The 21,139-nt window shown below is 40.4% G+C and overlaps 1 pseudogene across 1 annotated transcript; it reads left to right on the forward strand.

Moving 5' to 3' along the window:
• Positions 1-19,112: 19,112 nt before the first annotated feature.
• Positions 19,113-19,702, forward strand: LOC307057239 (transmembrane protein 126A-like; annotated as a pseudogene). The gene has a single exon. The product of its transcript is annotated as a transmembrane protein 126A-like (transcript).
• The last annotated feature ends 1,437 nt before the right edge of the window (positions 19,703-21,139 follow it).

Raw genomic sequence — 21,139 nt, forward strand, 5'->3', positions numbered from 1 at the left:
AGAAACATCTCTTCTTTGCTATATGTTTTTTTCCTATCACCGAAGTCTTTATTATCATGTGGATTATATCCAAAGCCTCTATTTCAAATAACTTTCACACCTATAAATATATAAAAAGGTTCTAAAAATTCTTTGCTTTTCAACACTGTAAGAGAAAATAATAGGTATTAACATTCCTTTGTAGTTCTCATTTCAATCATAATATGATGCTCCATTTTAAAAGACTATTATTTTGGTCTTCTAGACTTTTTCAAAGGTTTTTATTTAAATATTTAATTCTCCCTATTATACTCCTCAAATGTAATGGAGTAAAAAGACCTCCAAACACCGTTCCTCTATGCGTACAGGGGTTTTCACAAACCCTCCCGAGTTCATACACTTGGACAGGAAAAAAACTTCATCTTTATTTCTAATAACCTCTGATTGAAACTTAGCATTCTGTTCAAATATGAATATAGGCAACAAGCCACATAGTATTTGCAGCCCCTGTGACCAAAGTCACCAAGACAGTACAGATATTTTCATAAAATATTTTAACTCTTCCAGATATCCTGAAACATTGCTTGTGTTTAACCCTGCTTCAAAATTATGATAGTTATTAAACTCACGACTAGGTCTTGTAATAAACTGTAGTGTATTGATATATATTACTATATTAAATATTTGCTTTTTAAATGACCTGATAATCATATTTCAGTGTAATTGGTTTCCTTTATAATTCTATGTATTTTGTTTTATACAACTTAAAAACTTTTTATTTTGAGAAAGGCCCACAAGTTTTTTCAGACTGGCACCAAACAAGTTAAGAAACCTTGCCTGCATGTCAATTTACTAAGATGGAGTTGTCCCAGATCAAATATGACACAAGGATTATCACAACAGTTTTTATTGTTTTAGAAGCACATTAATAATGTGTCTGTTAACACAATCTTCCAAGATTTCAAGTGGCTAAATTCTCACTATTCCTATAGAAGAAACAGAAAAGACACGTATTCTTCTCTAAAAATAAAATAGAAGACTAGCAAAAAATTAGTCATGGCTTAGTTTACTCAGTGTGAACACAAGCAGTGTCCAAAAAAAAGGGGTCATATAGTAGTTCTACTTTTAACTTTTTGAGGACCCTCCATACTGTTCTCCATAGCGGCTGCACCAATTTACATTCCCACCAACAGTGCACAGGGGTTCTCTTTTCTCCACACCCTCTCCAGTATTTGTTACCTCTTGTCTTTTTCATGATGCCCGTTCTAATAGATGTGAAGTGGTATCTCATTGGGGTTTTATTTTTTTTGTTCTCCTTTTTTTTTTTTTTAAACATCTCTCATTGGGGTTTTAATTTACATTTCACTAGTGATTAGTGATGTTGAGCACCTTTTCATGTACCTGTTGGCCTTTTGTATATCTTCTTTGGAGAAATGTCTATTTAAGTCCTTTGCCCATTTTTTAATTGAGTTATTTGTTTTTTTGGTATTGAGTTTTATGAGTTCTTTACATATTTTAGGTATTAAAGCCTTATCAGATATATGGTTTGGAAATTTTTTTTTCTATTCCATAGGTTGTCTTTTCACTTTGTTTATGGTTTCTTTTGCTGCATAGAAGCTTTTTAGTTTGATATGATCCAGCAATTTCATCTCTGGGAATATACACAAAGGAAAAGAAAACACTAACTTGAAAATATATCTGTACTCCCTGATCATTGCAGTGTTATTTACAATAGCCATGACATGGAAATAACCTAAGTGTCCATCAATGGATGAATGAATAGATAAAGAAATTGTGGTATATATAGTGTGATATATACAATGTGATATTATACAGCCATAAAAAATGAAGAAATTCTACCATTTGCAACAACATGGATGGACCTTGAAGGCATTATGCTAAGTGAAATCAGGCAGACAGAAAAAGACAAATACTGTATGACCTCACATACGGAATCTTAAAAAAAAACTCATAGAAAAAAGATCAGATTTGTGGTTACCAGAGGCAGAGGGTGGAGGGAGGGGGAATTGGAGGGAGGTGGTCAAAGGTAGAAACTTCCAGTTATAAGATAAATAAGTAGTAGGGAGGTAATGTGCAACATGATGACTATAGCTAACACTGCTATGATATATAGGGAAGTTGTTAAGAGAATAAATCCTAAGAGTTCTCATCACAAGGAGAAATTTTTTTCTTTTTTTCTGTCTTTTCTTTTTATCTATCTGACATGTATCTATATGTCAAGATGGATGTTAGCTGAACCTATTATAGTAATCATTTCATAATATGTGTGAGTCAAACCATCATGCTGCAAACTTGTACAGTGGTGTATGTCAATTATTTCTCAATAAAACTAGAAAAAAAGGGGTCATCTAGCACCCAGATCTTTGTTTCCAATCTGTTCTCCAATAAAAGGAACTAGGGTTCCTTTGAGCAATGGCTGATTCTACCTTTGGGGCAGGAAATATACAAGATGAGCCTGGAGTTCCCAGTGGCCAAAGGTACATAAACACAATTTATCAAGTAAGTAAATATATGGAGGATAACAGGAGTCAGGTTTTTCATTGTCAGAGAATGTGATTATAAATATGAAAAGGGAGAAAAATAGAATGAATGCTATGAATTGGAACTGGAGATATCAGCAAAATCTCATGATTTCTGATAGAAAAGTACAGAAATTTAAATATAGATATAAGTGTGTGAGTGTGTGATATTCCCCAGTTCTGTCTGCTAAAAGGGCCTGGAAACAAAGACAATAGCAGTGAGCACATCTAGCACCCAGAATTTAGTTTCTAGTACCATTCTCAGCTACCAGGAACCAAGGCTATTCAGAGAAATGGTTGCTTATAGGAGTGGGACAGGAAAAGTACAAGACAAGCATCTTATGATGTCAGAAAGCAAGAAGTGCTCAAAGAATGATGAGGATATGTCAAAAGAACATAGAGTCCACCTTGATGAGGTTCTCACTGGACAAATCCGGGAATCAATTAAGCACAGAAAGAAATAATGACAGTAATAATTAAATCCACTGAGCAAAACAGAGAACTATGAGTTGGTAAACATAGCTAGCTAGCTAGCTAGCTAGATAGGTAGATAGATAGATAGATAAATTGATAGTTTTTTGAGGAAAGGACCATTTAATTAGTTTCAAAATACTTACCCACAAGTACTGCAAACCAAAATCCAGTGCAATTTCAATCATCTAGGTGTTCTGAGCACTCACAAGTCCTGGCACTGACAAGCCCTTGAAGGAGATCAACAATTTCAATGGGGATAAATATCAGTTTGCCCTTTTGCATTGAACATGTCAAGCTGAACTACAAGAATATAAGCACTGTAAGGGCTATGATTTTTGTTTTGTTCTCTAAAGTATGCTCTAGTTCATCCAGAACGCTACCCTAATAGTACCCAAAAGAGTGCCAGGGATATAGTCTATACTCAAGAAATGATTGTTTTCAATTGAGTTAAAATTTCCTTACACTGAACAACCTGTTATTGCACTTCATATAAGTGGAATCATTTCGTATGCACCCTTTTATATGTGCTAGAGTTTTAAGCTCAACATGTTTTGGAGACTTGTCCTTGTTATTGCATGTATTAGTAGTTTGTTCCTTTTTTATTGCTGTGTAGTATTCCATGCATGGACAGCCTACAAGTTGTTTATCCATTCTCTCGTTGGTGGCTATTTGGTTATTTCTGGTTTGGGGCTATTATGAATAAAGCTTCTCAAAACAAAACAAACAAAAGAAATACTTCTCCACAAAACACTAATTTCAAAGAGGAAAAGAATAACTTTACAGTGAAGAAGCCAGGAGGACAACACCATAATGAAGTAATCAAAGTAAATAATGAGATACATCAAAATCATCTGACATATGATAGGCACACCGAGAACACAGCATGACTCTTATGATATTCCTGCCAAAGATGCATGAGCCGAATCTAAACATGAGGAAACATGAGATAAACTGGCCTGTTCTCTTCAAAAGTGTCAAGTTCATGAAAGCCAAGGAAAGACTGAGAAACTGTCCCAGGCAGGAGATTAAAGAGACATCACAACTAAACACAATGCATAATTCTGAACTGGGTCCTTTTGTTATAGGCTATTATAGGGACAACTGGCAAAATTCAAATTAGATCCAAGGATTAGATGGCATAATGTATCAATATTAATTTTTCTGATTTTAATCACTGTATTGTAGTTACATAGAGAACACCTTTTTTGTAGGAAATAAATACTCAAGAATTCCAGGGTAATTGGTCATGAAACCTACTCTCAAATAACTCAGGAAAAAGACAATTTTTTACTTGCAGATTTTCTGTAAGTTTGAGGAGTTTAAAAATAAAAAAAGTATATATAAGTAGCTCTTTACTGCGTTAACAACTGCAGAGTCCTTATAACAGTATTCATCCCAGGTCTTACACAATCTAACCCCAACTAGTTTTATTTAGACAACTCCTGCACCAAGTCCCTTAACCACACTGAACACTCTAAGGGTTTCTCTTCTCCCTCCTGTCCCTCAATGTCACATCCTTCCTCCCCTCCCAACCTTAACCTCCACCTAATGAAAACCTACTGTTCAACATCCATCCCAAATTCCTCTCCAAGTTCTTGAAGCCTTGTCTGATTCCCCCAAATGATTTTACTTCTCCCGCTATTATCTCTGTTGGGGAGCTTTATTTGTGTACCTGTGTCATTTTCCATGACTAGATGGTCATGACCTTGAGGCCAGGGACCACATCCATTCTTCCTTGTATCCATTCAGAACGCAATACACATTCACACACTGAAAACACTCAATATTTATAGAATTGTGCAGTATCTTGACTGAGGTATTTATTCAGCTCAGGACATCCCAAGCATGTGAAGTTCTCTTATTACATTTCCAGAAAGCAGAAACTGCAACATTATTTAACTGTTTTTTTAGTCTATATTCTTAATATAGACTAAGAATAATAATAAAGGCTTGTAATAAAGGCTCTCAATAATATATTTAACTCATATGAATGGTCTACTACATAATATTCCCAGGACTTCTTACAGCATATCTAGTATCTGGATACTTTCCCTCTTTGTATAAATGGGATGTACAGTAATAGCTTTCCTTTTATACAGTCAAATGGTAGGCAGAATAATGGTCCCCTTAAAGATGCCCACATGCTAACCCTCAGAATCTGTGAATATGTTAGGTTACACTGCAAAGGAGAATTAAAGTTGTAGAATGATTTAAGGTTGCTAATCAGCTAACTTTAAAATATAACGATCTTGGACTTCCTTGGTGGTGCAGTGGTTAAGAATCTGCCTGCCAATGCAGGGGAACCGGGTTCGATCCCTGGTCCGGGAAGACCCCACTTGCCGCGGAGCAACTAAGCCCGTGCACCACAACTACTGAGCCTATGTGCTGCAACTACTGAAGCCTGCGTGCCTAGAGCCCGTGCTCTGCAGAGTAGCTCCTGCTCGCCACAACTAGAGAAAGCCTGCATGCAGCGACAAAGACCCAACACAGCCAAATGTATATATACATATATATAAATACAAAGATCTTCCTGGATTATTGGTGGGGAAATAATGTAATCACCAGGGTCCTTCTTCAAAGTGAAAGAGGAAGGCAGAAGAGTAGAATCAGAGTAAGATGTGACAACAGAAGAATAGTAAGAGAAATGCAACATTGCTGGCTTTGAGGATGGAGAAAGGGCACCATTGAGCCAAAGAAGGTGAGCAGTCTACAGAAGCTGGAAAAGACGAGAAAACAGGTTCACCGCATTAGCCTCGGGGAAGGAAGGCAGCCCTGAAGACACCTTGATTTTAGCCCAGTGATGCCCAGCTGGACTTCTAACCTGCAGAATTTTAAGATAATAAACTTATGGCTTTTAAGCCACTAAGTCTGTGGTGATTTGTTATGGCAGCGAATGAAAAAACCAGCACAAATCACCTATACCCATTCACCACCTATTTCCCTTAATATACTCATATCACCGTGGTGCCCCGCCTGATAGAAGCAAATCTTCCCATATGCATGCCTGGCGGCAAAAAGAAAGGAAATGAGGAGAAGGAAGGAAAAAAGGAGGTGGTGATGCACAAAGTTGTTTTTAGTTTTGTTTTCGTTTTTTAAACTTCTGCATGTTGTATAGATAGGGAAACATCGCATTCTCTTTTGGATGTCTCTTTCAAGAAAACCCCTGCATATTCTGAAAAGTGAGACACGACTGCCAAAACCTGCGCCTGCCAAGAGAGTAAATGTCCTGAAGGAATCTGTTTTCCTAACAACTGTCTCCAGAGACACTACAAGAACAGTGGGGAAACACAAACCATTTTAAGTTTCAATTTCCGAAATGAAGCAAAGCAAAGGAGACGGGGTCAGAGGCCAGGACGGCACAGAGAAGGCCCCGTGGGCCGGGGGCAGGCGCGTCCCCTCGGCGTCTGTGTGGTCCCCGCGACCCCGGCAGCGGGCAGCGCAAGGGCGCGGCGCTGGGGGTCTGCGCCCGGCACCCTTCCGCCCCTGGCTCTCCGCCGGGCGTCTCCCCGCGGGAGGTCCCGAGTCCCAAGGAACCTGCCTCGTCGCCATCCACTGCCTCTCCAGCCCTGGACCACTAGGAGCGGGGATGGCAGGAGGGGAACGGGGCACCCACTCACCCGCCTCGGCCCGCCGAGCGCCGCGCCCCGGTTCCCGGAAACCTCGCTGGCGGCGCGTAGGTGGAGCGTCCGCGGGAGTCGCTGGAACCTCCGGGCCCGGCTGGCGCTGCCTTGTCCAGAAGCGCCTTGAGCCTTTTTCAAGTGGGTGTCCCCCAGATCAACAGTTTGGTTCCTTTAAAAAAAAGAAAGAAAGAAAGAATAAAAGGAGAAGAAAACTACTCAAATGATGATTTTCTTTAAATCTAGCCACTGCTCGAATACCAAACCTGGTGTCTCCAATGATTAGTCACTAACAAGTTACACCTATTTTCACTTTCGAATTTTAAAACGTGTTGGTTTTGTTTTTGTTTTGAGGGAATTTATTCCCAAAATATTCCTTAAGTTTCCATAGACACTCATTTTAGGACATGCTTTAAAAACCACTCCTTTGTATGTGTTACAGGACGTATTTTTGGAAAAAGTGGATAGAAACCAAATAAAACCAAAGTGGGAGTCTCTCATCAGATTCTAATGGTAACTCTCATTGTAATTTATTGGTCATTATAACCTTAATCTACAAATCTTTGCAGCCAGCACAAGGTCAACTTTTGTGTACAGGTATTTCTTTTGCAACTTCCCAGGAAGTTGGGAAAGCTGTGGTGTTCAGTTGGTTTCTACGACCCGTGTCCCTTGAAAGTTTTCTTATATAATCTTTTGTTTTGTTGTGAAGCGCATAAATAAATACTTCACTAAGTGTGATCTTTTCCTCTGAAATGGAAAACATCTGGTTGACTTCAAAAATTGCATTGTTTCTGAATCCTACACAGAGAACCACCGCACAGCTGCACTGGCTGGTAAATAGAGGTCAGGGAGGAGATGTATCAAAACGACTTCCAGGCATAAATTCTAGTTTACAGTGCTGTATATTCATATATAACTGATATATAATCTGATAAAATGAAATATTAACCAAAGTCAAATTCCTTTATATCAAGAATATTATATGTGGGCTTCCCTGGTGGCACAGTGGTTAAGAGTCCGCCTGCCGATGCAGGGGACACGGGTTCGTGCTCCGGTCCGGGAAGATCCCACATGCCGCAGAGCGGCTAGGCCCGTGAGCCATGGCCGCTGAGCCTGCGCGTCCGGAGCCTGTGCTCCTCAACGGGAGAGGCCAAAACAGTGAGAGGCCCACGTGACGCAAAAAAAAAAAGAATATTATATGCATTTTCAAATAAATTAATACATTGAGATATTTCCAAATGATGTAAATATCAATAGGTTTTGATTGCATGCCACTCCTGAATTAAAAGTTGATTTGCTCTGCAAAGGGAAAAGGAAATAAACATGTACAGGTGTATTAAATATTCACCTTTTCTATGTAAAAAAAAAAGAATATTGATAGCAATCAGTTTAAAGTGGCCTTTCTAAGTGAAAAAAATAAAGTGGTGCATAGACACTTGTACTCATCAGCCCAGTCAAAATAGTACCAAAACTCTAACTGTGGCAGCCTGAGAATTACTTTTGGTCTCCCCTAAAATTTTGGTTTTTATTTTATTTATTTAAATTTATTTATTTAATTTATCTATTTTTGGCTGCATTGGGTTAAAATTTTGTTTTTTAAAAATTTGTTTTTTATTTTATTTATTTATTTATTTAAATTTATTTATCTATTTTTGGCTGCGTTGGGTCTTCGTTGCTGCATGAGGGCTTTCTCTAGTTGCAAGCAAGCAGGGGCTACTCTTCGTTGCAGTGCACGTGCTTCTCATTGCGGTGGCTTCTCTTGTTGCAGAGCAAGGGCTCTAGGTGCATGGGCTTCAGTAGCTGTGGCACCCGGGCTTAGTTGCTCCTCGGCATGTGGGATCTTCCCAGACCAGGGCTCAAACCCGTGTCCCCTGCATTGGCAGGCGGATTCTTAACCACTGCGCCACCAGGGAAGCCCCTTTTATTTTATTTTATTTTAATTAATTAATTAATTTATTTATTTATTTATTTTTGCGGTACGCGGGCCTCTCACTGCTGTGGCCTCTCCCGTTGCGGAGCACAGGCTCCGGACGCGCAGGCTCAGCGGCCATGGCTCACGGGCCCAGCCGCTCCACAGCATGTGGGATCTTCCCAGACCGGGGCACGAACCTGCGTCCCCTGCATCGGCAGGCGGACTCTCAACCACTGTGCCACCAGGGAAGCCCCCAACCTTTTTATTTTATTTTTGGCTCCACCACAAGGCTTGAGGGATCTTAGTTCCCTGCCCAGGGATTGAACCCTGGCCCACGGGAGTGAAAGCGCTGAGTACTAACCACTGGACCGCCAGGAAACTTCCATCCCTTAGAGTTTTAGAGAACATGAACTCTAGAGGTTATTTAGTTCAAACCTCATTTCTTCTTTTATCTTATTTTTGTTTTTTATGAGAAGATACTAAGCAATAGGACCATGACCAGAACAGGACTCATCTAAGACCGACTCCAATCCTGTTAAAGAACAAAGGATACAGTTAGTAGGGAAGCCTTTGGGCCACCCACATGCTGAAGCTGAGCCATGTGTAACAGTCTGAACTCAAGTCAACTTCAGGTCCAGTACTCTGCAAAGCACAGGGGTTCCGAAGATGAATAGGCAGCTCCCAGATATCTATTATATATATATACATTTTAAATTTTATTTATTTTTGGCTGCATTGGGTCTTTATTGCTGCGCGGGCTTTCTCTAGTTGTGGTGAGCGGGGGCTACTCTTCATTGTGGTGCGCGGGCTTCTCATTGCGGTGGGTTCTCTTGTTGCTGAGCATGGGCTCTAGGTGTGCGGGCTTCAGTAGTTGTAGTGTATGGGCTCAATACTTGTGGCTCATGAGCTCTAGAGTGCAGGCTCAGTAGTTGTAGTGCATGGGCTTAGTTGCTCCGTGGCATGTGGGATCTTCCCGGACCAGGGCTCGAACCCGTGTCTGCTGCATTGGCAGGCGGATTCTTAACCACTGCGCCTCCAGGGAAGTCCCAGCTCCCAGATATATTACTGTTAACAATCGTAATTGCGAAGATCTACTGAGAACTCCTAGGCATTTTATAAACCTTTTTTGTTTTGCCAACAACAATATGAGATATAGGTATTATCCCCATTTTGCAGATCAGGAAACTATGGCTTAAAGTGCTGACCCAAAACCAGGAAATTAATCTGTGATGACATTGATATCTTTCTCTACTCTCAATCATGAAGTCAGTCTCCACACTATGTTCTACAGGGCATGAAAAAAGAGGGAATTCTATGGGCAAGTATGATTAGGAAACGCTGCATACTGGATTCACACTTGGGAGATTCACAATGCACATCCGCATGTTGAGTTTTGAGAAGTATTGCAGGGAAAAATTATAGCATACATTTAAAAGTTTAATTTTATTTAATCTTGAATTTATCAAACTCATTTGACCACTAAAGCCTTTTTTTCAAGGAGCAGCTATTAAAATCTTGAAAAGTTTCTAGTGGGGCAATTTGAGTAATGCTTTACTAATGATTTTAATGATTGAGGACTTGCTTCCTCAAAATATGGCACCTTGGCATATTGACTATTTTAAGTGGAAGGAGTTTGAGAAAACAGTAGAAGCAAGACGGTCACTCTGACTTTCCCCCCCACTACCATCCTTCTCTGAAATAGTTCAAAAAGGCTCCTGTGAGAGGTGCTCACCCTATACCTGTAGAAAAGGAGCATTCTTATCTCCAAAGACCAATGGACCCAGAGAAGAATCCTAACAAACCAGCTTTGCTAAGTTTTCTCCAGTTTACTTCAATTACCTCATACTCTCTGACCTATCATATTCTTCCATGACTATCCTCTCCTCATCAAACCTAGCATAAAAATACTCAGTTCTGTTTCCATGGGTCTTCATTTCCTTATGAAGACTCCTGTGTCATGTAAAACTTATGTTAAATAAATTTGTAGGCTTTTCTCCTCTTCATCTGTCTTTGTCAGTTTCATTTTCAGACCCAGCCAGGAACACTAAGAGGGCCAAGGAAAACTTTTTCTTTCTATCTATCTATCTATGTATCTATCTATCACAGACTCAGTAAATATTATATCGCACATGAGATGCCTTGAACATGTCATGTAAATCTACACTGCCATGATATGAGATGTATACTGTGTTAGAAATTTATCTCCCCACCAGATGGCAATGGGCTCCTCCCAGGCTTCCCTATAAATGCACCATCCCCACACACACCAGTGCTACATACTGTACCATGTGTGCTATGAAGTGCGACACGAGGAGTAGTAGAACACCAAGGAGAAAACAGTCCCCTCTACCTCAGGAAGTCAGGGAATGTTTCCTCCGCAGAAGAGGTGAAGATTGAGTTGACTCTTAAAGGTAGAGGAAGTGAACTGAGACCAAAGGTCAGATGAAAAATTCCAGAGGCATCATGAGTTTAGTGGATATACAAACCATGAGAAAACCACCTGATATCTATTATATTATGCTCTTTCTTTTAGAAAAGGTCTAGCACACCAAGTTTATGCTGCTAGTTGCCAAGATTTTGGTAATCCTGTTTGCAGTTCATCCTTGGGGAAGTTGCAACATTTATACTGTGCCCAGCATTGTGCAGGGTCCTGGGTGACACAAAGGAATTAGGTAACATCATTTTCATTTTCAAGAGGTTTGCAATTGAAATATCAGGAGTAAAGGACTGTTGCCAAGAGAGTAGATCTTAAATACTCTCACCACAAAGAAGAAACGATAATTACGTGACATGATGGAGGTATTTAGCTGTGGTAATCATTTGACAATATATAAGTGTATCAAATCAATATGTTGTATGCCTTGTTCACCTTAAACTCACGCAATGTTATTTGTCAACTGTATCTCAACAAAGCTGTAAAAAAATAAATAAAATAGTAGACAACAGGATTTTGTTTGTTTGTTTGTTTGTTTGTTTGCGGTATGTGGGCCTCTCACTGTTGTGGCCTCTCCCGTTGCGGAGCACAGGCTCTGGATGCACAGGCTCAGCGGCCATGGCTCACGGGCCCAGATGCTCCGCGGCATGTGGGATCCTCCTGGACCAGGGCACGAACCCGCGTCCCCTGCATCGGCAGGCGGACTCTCAACCACTGCGCCACCTGGGAAGCCCGACAACAGGTTTTTTTTAACAGCAAATGAAAATAAATATTCTATCCCTTACTCTCTATCAGGCAGGAAGTACTATATAGTTAAGAGCATGATTTTGATATGCAATGTTGGTTTGAATACCAATTTCAAGTTACTGAAGTTTCCCAGCCTCATTTTTCTCCTCTGTAGAATGGAGCTGTTGTGAATGGGATACTGCTACATGTCAAGGTCTAAGCACAGTGCCTTACCCAGGATAAGCATTCAAGTAGCTTGACACTGGTGGCCCAGGTAGCTGTTACCATCATATACCTGGGTGAGAATTGTTTTTCCATTTTCTTCTTGCACATTTCTTCTGCTTTGTCTTCCTACCTGAAAAAGTACACTTAAGACAAAGACCATTTTTTATTTCCTTTGTGTCACCTGCAGTTACTAGTAAAATGACTATACCTAGTACTAGTAATATAAATATTATACCTATTTCTAACTAGTAGTTAGATACAAGAGTAGGAGTCAAATACTCTAGGCTCAATATTATAACCCCTTTGTATAGGTTTTCATGTTAGTGTATGAATAAGTTTGTCTAAGTGAACAAAATATTGTGAGCTAGATCAAATATTTATAAATAGAAGTTTATAATAGAAGTCAATCCAAGTAAAATAATAATAAAAATTTTTTTTTTAGTTTCTGCTTTATAACAAAGTGAATCAGTCATACATATACATCTGTTCCCACATCCCTTCCCTAATAATAATAAAATTAAAGAATAAAGGACATTACCTTCTTGAATCATGCCTGGGCCACTGATTTATCATATAAACATACTTGATCAGTCAGAAAATTCTGTTCTGTTAAAGTATTTAGAGAATAAGGCTACTGTCCTTGGACAATGCTGGAAAGAACAAGTAAGTGTTTTGCTCATGAAACAGAGGTTCAAAAATAAAAATTGATCCTTGATATCCTTAAGATATCAAGCAGTAAACCTCAATATTATATTATGGAAATTATTTTAAGAGAATCTGAGAATACTGCTGATGTTTTCCTGCTTTGCTTGCAAACTGAATACTGCTTTTTTTTAAAAATTAATTTATTTTATTTATTTTTGGCTCTGTTGGGTCTTTGTGGCTGTACATGGGCTTTCTCTAGTTGCGGTGAGCGGGGGCTACTCTTTGTTGCTGTGCGCAGGCTTTTTGTTGCCGTGGCTTCTCTTGTTGCAGAGCACAGTCTCTAGGCACGCGGGCTTCAGTAGTTGTGGCTCGCGGGCTCTAGAGCACAGCCTCAGTAGCTGTGGCGTACGGGCTTAGTTGCTCCTCGGCATGTGGGATCTTCCAGGACCAGGGCTCAAACCCATGTCCTCTGCATTGGCAGGTGGATTCTTAACGACTGCACCACCAGGGAAGCCCCTGAATATTGCTTCTGAATTGGCTATACTCCAATATAAAATAAAAAGTTATAAAAACAAATGAATACTGCTTCTGACAGAATTCTCTCAGGGTGAAGTGATAGTAGGATAAATCCAATTGTTTGGCTTGAACTTAAAATCACAGGGGAGGAAAAGCTTAAAGAAACTTGAGATTCTCAGAATGCTTAAAAAGAACATAGCTTTGGAATGTTGGAAAAATCGAAATATTAAGTTCTGATTATGTTCTCACCAAAAATCCCAAATGAGAAGGAATTGGGCAAAGCATCCAAATAAATCAATATAGCTTCCCAGGGAGTTCAGCAGTTAAGAGAATATGCACAAACATAGTGTAAAAAAATTATTTTGCTTAACTATCTATGTTTTTTTGACTAGGGAATTTGTAGTTTGTTTTTGCCTGAGGGGTTCTAAAAATTGCCAAGTAGCAAGATTTGGGTTGGTGTTTGATAAGTTGTTTCTGATTATTTCCTTGGTTTGAATAGTTCACAAGAGGTGTCAAGTCATTGCAACAAGGAAATTCACCAGTCTATTCAGAGTATTAAAAACATATCAGGCAAAGAACTCAACTTTTTAAGTTAAATTTGTTTTCAATTTGTTCTTAGTGTACCTAGGTATATGTAGGGGCATAATTTCTACTAAGATATACCTCAGTATAGTGTATGATTTCTGTTGAATCGTGTCCCAAACTCACCAGAAAGGGAAAATGTGTCTGTGGGTAAGAGGACGTCCTGTAGACCAGTGCTTCTCAAACTTTAATGCCCATCCGAATCAGCTGGGGATCTTATTAATATGTAGATCCTGGGAATTCCCTGGCAGTCCAGTGGTTAGGACTCAGAGCTTTCACTGCTGGGGCCCGGGTTCAATCCCTGGTTGGGGAGCTGAAATCCTACAAGCCATGTGGCATGGCCAAAAAAAAAAAAGCACATCCTGATTCCATAGGTTTGAGGTGGAAGTTCTTCACTTTGAACGTTGCTTGGTGACGCTGATGGCATGATGGCACTGGGTCTTGGACTATACTTTGAATAGCAAGGCTGTAGACTAACCAGTTCCCTAAAGAACAAAGAGGAAGCAGAAATGTTCACTCCAGAGTCAGGGTACTGTGTACTGTGTGGCTCAGCCAGGGAGCACAGGGCCTCTTCCTGTTTGCCAGCCTGGTGGCCTACGTTCATGAATAGAAGGAAAGGCATTTCTTGACGTCCATGGTAGACAGGACAACAGCAGTTCCTGTCTTTCATGCCATCTCCTTCAGAGGACAAAGTCTCCTTGTCTGCAACTAGGCTGCCATTACAGCTACTCTGAAATGGAAAGGAAGGAATAAGCCATGAGGGTGAATGGGTCAAAATGATGCAAAAGTGGAAAGAAGTAAGGAGAAGCCAGAAAAAAAGAACAAGACTAGTATATCCAGGAACCCTGAAAGGAATATTCTTTTCTCTTTCATTAGTTATTCATTTCAATTTATTCTAAATAGTTTGCCTTGGTGTCTGGTGTAACAAGATAGAATGACCTCACACACAGGGCTCATTTTAGCAAAAAAATATCTTCATGGGGCAGTTTGATGATGTTGGACACATAAAGCCAGAGGTAATTCATCCCTCTAAATGCTTAAACTCCTCCAGAAAAATTAAAAAAGACAAACAGTCTTCACTCCCAATAAAAATAAAACAAAGAAGTGTCCTTCAGATCTTATTGCTTGCTGACTTTATGCATTGGAATAGAAACACTATTGCATTTTGGGAGGTTGACCTCAGCTGTTTTTCAACCATTTGAAGAATAAGAACTCTAATTTTGGTGCCAATACTCAAAGCAAAGCTTTCTCAGGTGGATGAACAACAGCTGTAGCTGGCTTCTCATGGAAATTGCACCACCTTAAAATCGCCAGGAGAACTGGGTTGAGTCTCCGCTCTGACCCTTACTACAGGGTCACACTGGTCACACTACACATTCACATGCTGTGTGTTCCCTGGAAATTCCTGGTGTTCCCTGAAAATGTGCAATGCGTGCTAGGGAGGGATTCTGGGCTGCCAAGACTTGCTTGATTGCTGGTCTAGAATTAGATAGAACAAGTAAGAACAAGTCAGTCAAATAAGTCCAAGATTCAATCATATTCTCTCTCTCTCTCTCCCCCAACTATTTTGTCATGTTAGTTTATGAACTTTACATAAGACAGACAGGTAATTGTTGAGTGGCTTTTTTTGTGGTCTAGTCTCTATCCTACTACCCTGAACGTATCCCAAACAGCAGTGCGATTTTCCCTGCTCTTCACTGGCTCCTTTCTGTGGTCACTAACCTGATCTGCCCTCTCCTAGGGACACTGTAACCAGATGGCCCAGGTTTCTTAAGACTCCCTTTCAAATAGTCTATCCAGTTTCATTCTGTGCCACAGCCAGTGTGTCTTTTCCTCCACACCCTCTCACATTAAAATTCATAGTTGATTGTCTAATTTTCACAGGAAAATTTTCATGATGGCTAATTTACATCTAGAATTTACCTTGCTAATGATTCCTTTTGTCCTTTCATCCTACACACCCCTGCCATATTATTCTTCTAAAAGTTCCGCTGTCATCATGTCATTCCACACCTTAAGCATTTACAGGTGACATCTAACATATACAGCCCAAATTCCAGAGTGCAGCACCTACCCTCCCTCCCATGCTCCCAATCCCAAACTGTTTCCACAACAAGCTGGCTACAGCTTGTCTTTTTAACTTTATCATTCACTATTCTTCTTCTCTGTATCCAACCAAATTAGTCGGCTATCCTCTAAACCCAGAATAGTCTTATCAACCAACTGGTCTTCTTTCTTTTACCATTTCTCTTTCCTTAGATGTTTTCCTACTCCTTTCTATTATTTCAGTCATACGATTATACACATAAACTCCTAACAAACATATATCATACCTTAAAGGCAGTGGTGAGGGCTTCCCTGGTGGCGCAGTGGTTGAGAGTCTGCCTGCCGATGCAAGAGACAGGGGTTCATGCCCCGGTCCGGGAAGATCCCACATGCCGCAGAGTGGCTGGGCCCATGAGCCATGGCCGCTGAGCCTGCGCGTCTGGAGCCTGTGCTCCGCAACGGGAGAGGCCACAATAGTGAGAGGCCCGTGTACCGCAAAAAAGAAAAAAAAAAAAAAGCAGTGGTGATATTCAAGATATCAATAACTGATCAGTATGGACACTGAACCATCAGAAGAACTCTAGCCAGAAGGCTGGAGTGGTGTCCTAGAAGATCTTTCTGGGCTAGGCATTAATCCTACAGTTACTGGATCCTAGAAGGTGGTGGTGGGGGGAGTGCTGGGAATTCCTGGTGGAGATACGGTCAGGGCAGTAGAGGCACTGGGGTGGGCTTGGGGGAAGACTGCAACCAACTGGCACAGAAATATTTCATTATTTAACATCTGATATGAACACCCAGGGTACAGTGGCTGAACACCATTGTCAGGCTTTGTTGCTACATCTCCAGGCTCAAGTTCAGCTCCTGTCCAACAACCCCAGAAGTAGTGATCCCTCCCTCTCTAAATTATTTTAGCATGTTTTGCCCATACCACTTACTAGGTACATTCATAACCTTGCATTGTTAATTGTCTTTTTGGGGACTATTGTGCAATTCATCCCCAAAAGATAGTAATCTTTTCCAAAACAAGAGTTGTACTGTATCTTTGTCTCTCCCTAAATGTCAAACATAGTGCCTTTCTTGGGCAATTACTTATCCTATATTTATTAATGAAAATCGATTGAATGAGTGAGAACCAATACACCATAATGTGGTCATATTAAATGACCTCACTTAGAAAGTGAGGGAGTTACAGACATCTTTGAGACTCTGATAAGAGCTAGAGACTTTCTTCTCAGAAATATCCACAGCAACACAAAATTGTGCATACAATTTCAGGTGTCTTACATATCCCCTAAAGCCATTCATAGATTCCTGGGAGTCCATGGAATCTAGGTTAAGGACCCTGGTTTCAAAGGAATGTTATAGAACCAGAACATCAACCTAATGAATTAACTGGGTTTTGTTTTGCTTTGTTTTTGCATCTTCTAAGTACATTTATCCATTCCATGAAGGATATGGCCCTTATACAGGTGTACAGTGATGTTCCATGTTTCCATATAACAGAGCTTACTTAAATTCACAGCCAGACTGCATTTCACCTGATGTGCACTCTAAGTAAAGCTGGTTAATGATGGCTGTGAGCAGGCCCAGGACTTGAACTTTTCAAAACTTTACTCCTTTTATCAGCACTCTTGATTTTATAAACGATGAAGCCCATCAGCGCCATTCCTACCCAGATCTCCTGGTAAGCTTGAGTACAGTAGGGCTTCGTGAGAGACCCAAACATTTTTAATAAGGTTTTTTTTTTTTTTTTTTTGCAGTATGCGGGCCTCTCACTGTTGTGTCCTCTCCCATTGTGGAGCACAGGCTCTGGAAACGCAGGCTCAGCGGCCATGGCTCACGGGCTCAGCCGCTCCGCGGCATGTGGGATCTTCCCAGACCGGGGCACGAACCCGTGTCCCCTGCATCGGCAGGCGGACTCTCAACCACTGCGCCACCAGGGAAGCCCTTAACTTGGGTATTAAGTTAAGAGACTTAACTTGGGTGTTACCTTGGTGTTCCAGTGAGAGGGCTATTTAGAAGAGCTCATCCTAGTTCACCTTTTGGATCATGGTGTCTCAGTGCTATCCCCTTGCCTCTACCTGGAAGGCAGAAGAGCAGCAGGACCTACAGGCTTGCCATAGTGGTCCAGTCTCCCCCAGGAATATGGTACTGCTGACTAAGGTTTCAGCTAAAGTGCACTCATTATCAGTTATACTTGTAGATGTCAGATGACAAATGCCAGTAACAATCTGGAGTGCGACCATCTTTGGTTGAATTCATTAACAGGTGCCACATGCCAAAGTGTGGTTAACTAAGGGGGAAAGGGACAAGTGAAGAGGCAAGATCACTTTGCCTTAGACAAAACTTTGTTCATCAGGGAAAGCAATCTTGGCACATAAACTAAAGCACAGACATGAGACATAAAATAGTGAGATCATCGTCACTAAAACTCTGTGTGGAATTCACTCCCACCGAGGTACGCGCCATGACTCAAAGAGATGGGACTTCCATCAACTCCCCAAGGCAGTTAACTAGCCTCCTGTAATAAATTTCTTTCTGGAAGAAAGAAGAGCACTTATTTACAAGGGAAGCTGCCTGCTATGGTAGAGAAATGAGAGTCTGGAAAAATTACACTGTCTCATATTTCATACTGATTTGCTTCACTTCTTGGGAAAAAGTAGAAAATCTTTTATATACTATTAATCTTTGGATTGGTTCCTATGTCAAACACTTCTTCTTGGGGCTCACTACTACTACAAAGACATTAGACGTGGATAGTGAAGAGAACGCCAAAAGCCAATAATATGGAAGAATAGGTCAATAAATGCTAATTAAAATTAGAGCCAACTGGGAGGGATAAGTTGGGAGACCGGAATTGACACATATACACTACTATATATAGAATAGATGACTAATAAGAATATACTGAATAGCACAGGGAACTCTGTTCAATACTCTGTAATGGGACGTCCCTGGTGGCGCAGTGGTTAAGAATCTGCCTGCCAATGCAGGGGACACGGGTTCAAGCCCTGATCAGGGAAGATCCCACATGCCACGGAGCAACTAAGCCCGTGCATCAAGGCTACTGAAGCCCGCACGCCTAGAGCCCATGCTCTGCAACAAGAGAAGCCACCGCAATGAGAAGCACGTGCACCACAATGAAGAGTAGCCCTGGCTCGCCACAACTAGAGAAAGCCCACATGCAGCAACAAAGACCCAACGCAGCCAAAAATAAATAGATAAATAAAATTTAAAAAAAATATATATATATATAGGTGTCACGTGTCAGCCAAAATGGCTGCGCCCGGGCGACTTGAGTGCAGCTTGGAGTGAGCACTCGCTTGGCTGATGGAGGTCGGAGGAGGCAGTGACTGCTGGGAGGAGAGCGTAAGATAGCAGCATTCCGGGTAAAGGGGTGCAGTAAAAGGCTCAAGATGGAAAATCATAAACCAGATGATACTGTCAAGAAGAACTTAATTGAAATCATAACCAGAAAAATTAACCAATCCAGAAGCAGAAAGGAATCTGCTTGAAAATGGATCAACATATATTGGACTTAATGCTGCCCTCTGTGGCCTAATAGCAAATAGTCTCTTCCGACGGCATCCTACATGTGACACAGGCTTGTGTAGCTGCTGGCTTACCAATGGCAGTGATCCCATTTTTGACGGCACACGTATCTTACAAAGGTTTTGTAAGTTTACCTTTGAATACAGGTGATTTACATTGTGAAACCTGTACCATAATACGTGGTGGACTGGTGGGTCTTGTTTTTGGTGGCCTGTACCCTGTTTTCTTGGCTATCCCTGTGAATGGTGGCCTAGCAGCCAGGTATAACTCAGCCCTGCTACCCGAGAAAGGAAACATCTTAAATTACTGGATTAGGATTTCTAAGCCTGTCTTTAGAAAGATGTTATTTCCCATTTTGCTCCAGACTGGGTTTGCAGCATACCTTGGGTCTAGACAATATAAACTACTTATAAAGGCTCTTCAGTTACCTGAACGTGACCTAGAAATTCAGTGATGGTTAAGCAAATCTGTACACAAAAATAAAACTGTAAAAATAACCTACATCTAAGTATGAATAAATAAGACTTGTAATTTATCACATGAGGTACAATTCTAGGATCTACAACAAAAGGCTATAATTGTTCAACACTAAAAAAAAAATATATATATATATATATATATATAAAATACTGTGTAATGACCTATACGGGAAAGGAATCTAAAAAAAGAGTGGATATATGTGTATGTATAACTGACTCACTTTGCTGTACAGCAGAAACTAACACAACATTATAAATCAACTATACTCCAACAAAAAAATTAATTAGAAAAAAATAAATATTGGGACCAACTCAAAAAATAAGTTAAAAAAATAAGTTTTAATTCACACACACAAAAAGATGTCCATCAACAGATGAATGGATAAAGAAGATGTGGTACATATGTACAATGGGATACTACTTGGCCACAAAAAAGAATGAAATAATACCATTTGCAGCAACTTGGATGGAACTAGAGATGATCATACTAAGTGAAATAAGTCAGAAAGAGGAAGACAAATACCATATGATATCACTTATGTGTGGACTCTAAAATATAACTTAAATGAACTTATCTACAAAACAGAAACATACTCACAGACATAGAGAACAGACTTGTGGTTGCCAAGGGGGCCCAGTGGGGAAGGGATGGAGTGGGAGTTTGGGGTCAGCAGATGCAAGCTATTATATATGGAATGGATAACAACAAGGTCCTCCTGTATAGCACAGGGAACTATATTTAATATCCTGTGATAAACCATAATGGAAAAGAATATATTAAAAAAGTTTATATATATATATATATATAACTGAATCAGTTTGCTGTACAGCAGAAATTAACACAACACTGTAAATCAATCATACTTCGATAAAAAATAAATTAAAAAAAATTAGAGTCAACCTATGCTTTTCTGGCCATAGACCAAAGTAATATTACTGAGAGGCACAAAAAACAGTAGATATTTTCCAAGAACTGTTTGAAGAAATTACATCAATTCTCTGGACACACACAGAAGAGAGGATGTGCGATAAAAGAGGCTGTGACTCAACAGCAGCCCTAGTTTTCATCTGCTTTGACAACTGTGATGAGATATTGAGGTGTCTGAAAAGAAAAGATGAATTCTCTCTACAGCATTCTGCAGTGCCCTGCACCACATGTGGGTGTATCCTCACCGAAAATACTGTGATGATAACGTAAGATTCAGGGGTGCTTGGGTGGTGCAGGAAAAGAGTGTCAGGAGAAGCAATTTCCCTGCTTTTGTGCAGCTAATTTACAACAGGCTCTCAAATCCAAGTTACAGGAAGCAAGGAGTTGGGGTGAGGAGGGTGGGATGGTGGGGGGAGCAAAGAGTTACTTGACTATCTTCTGCTGTTTCTTGATTTATGGCAATCCCTGTGTGTGAGTGAAACAC

Source organism: Hyperoodon ampullatus (genome assembly GCF_949752795.1).
Source record: "Hyperoodon ampullatus genome assembly, chromosome: 8".
Lineage (NCBI taxonomy): Eukaryota > Metazoa > Chordata > Mammalia > Artiodactyla > Ziphiidae > Hyperoodon > Hyperoodon ampullatus.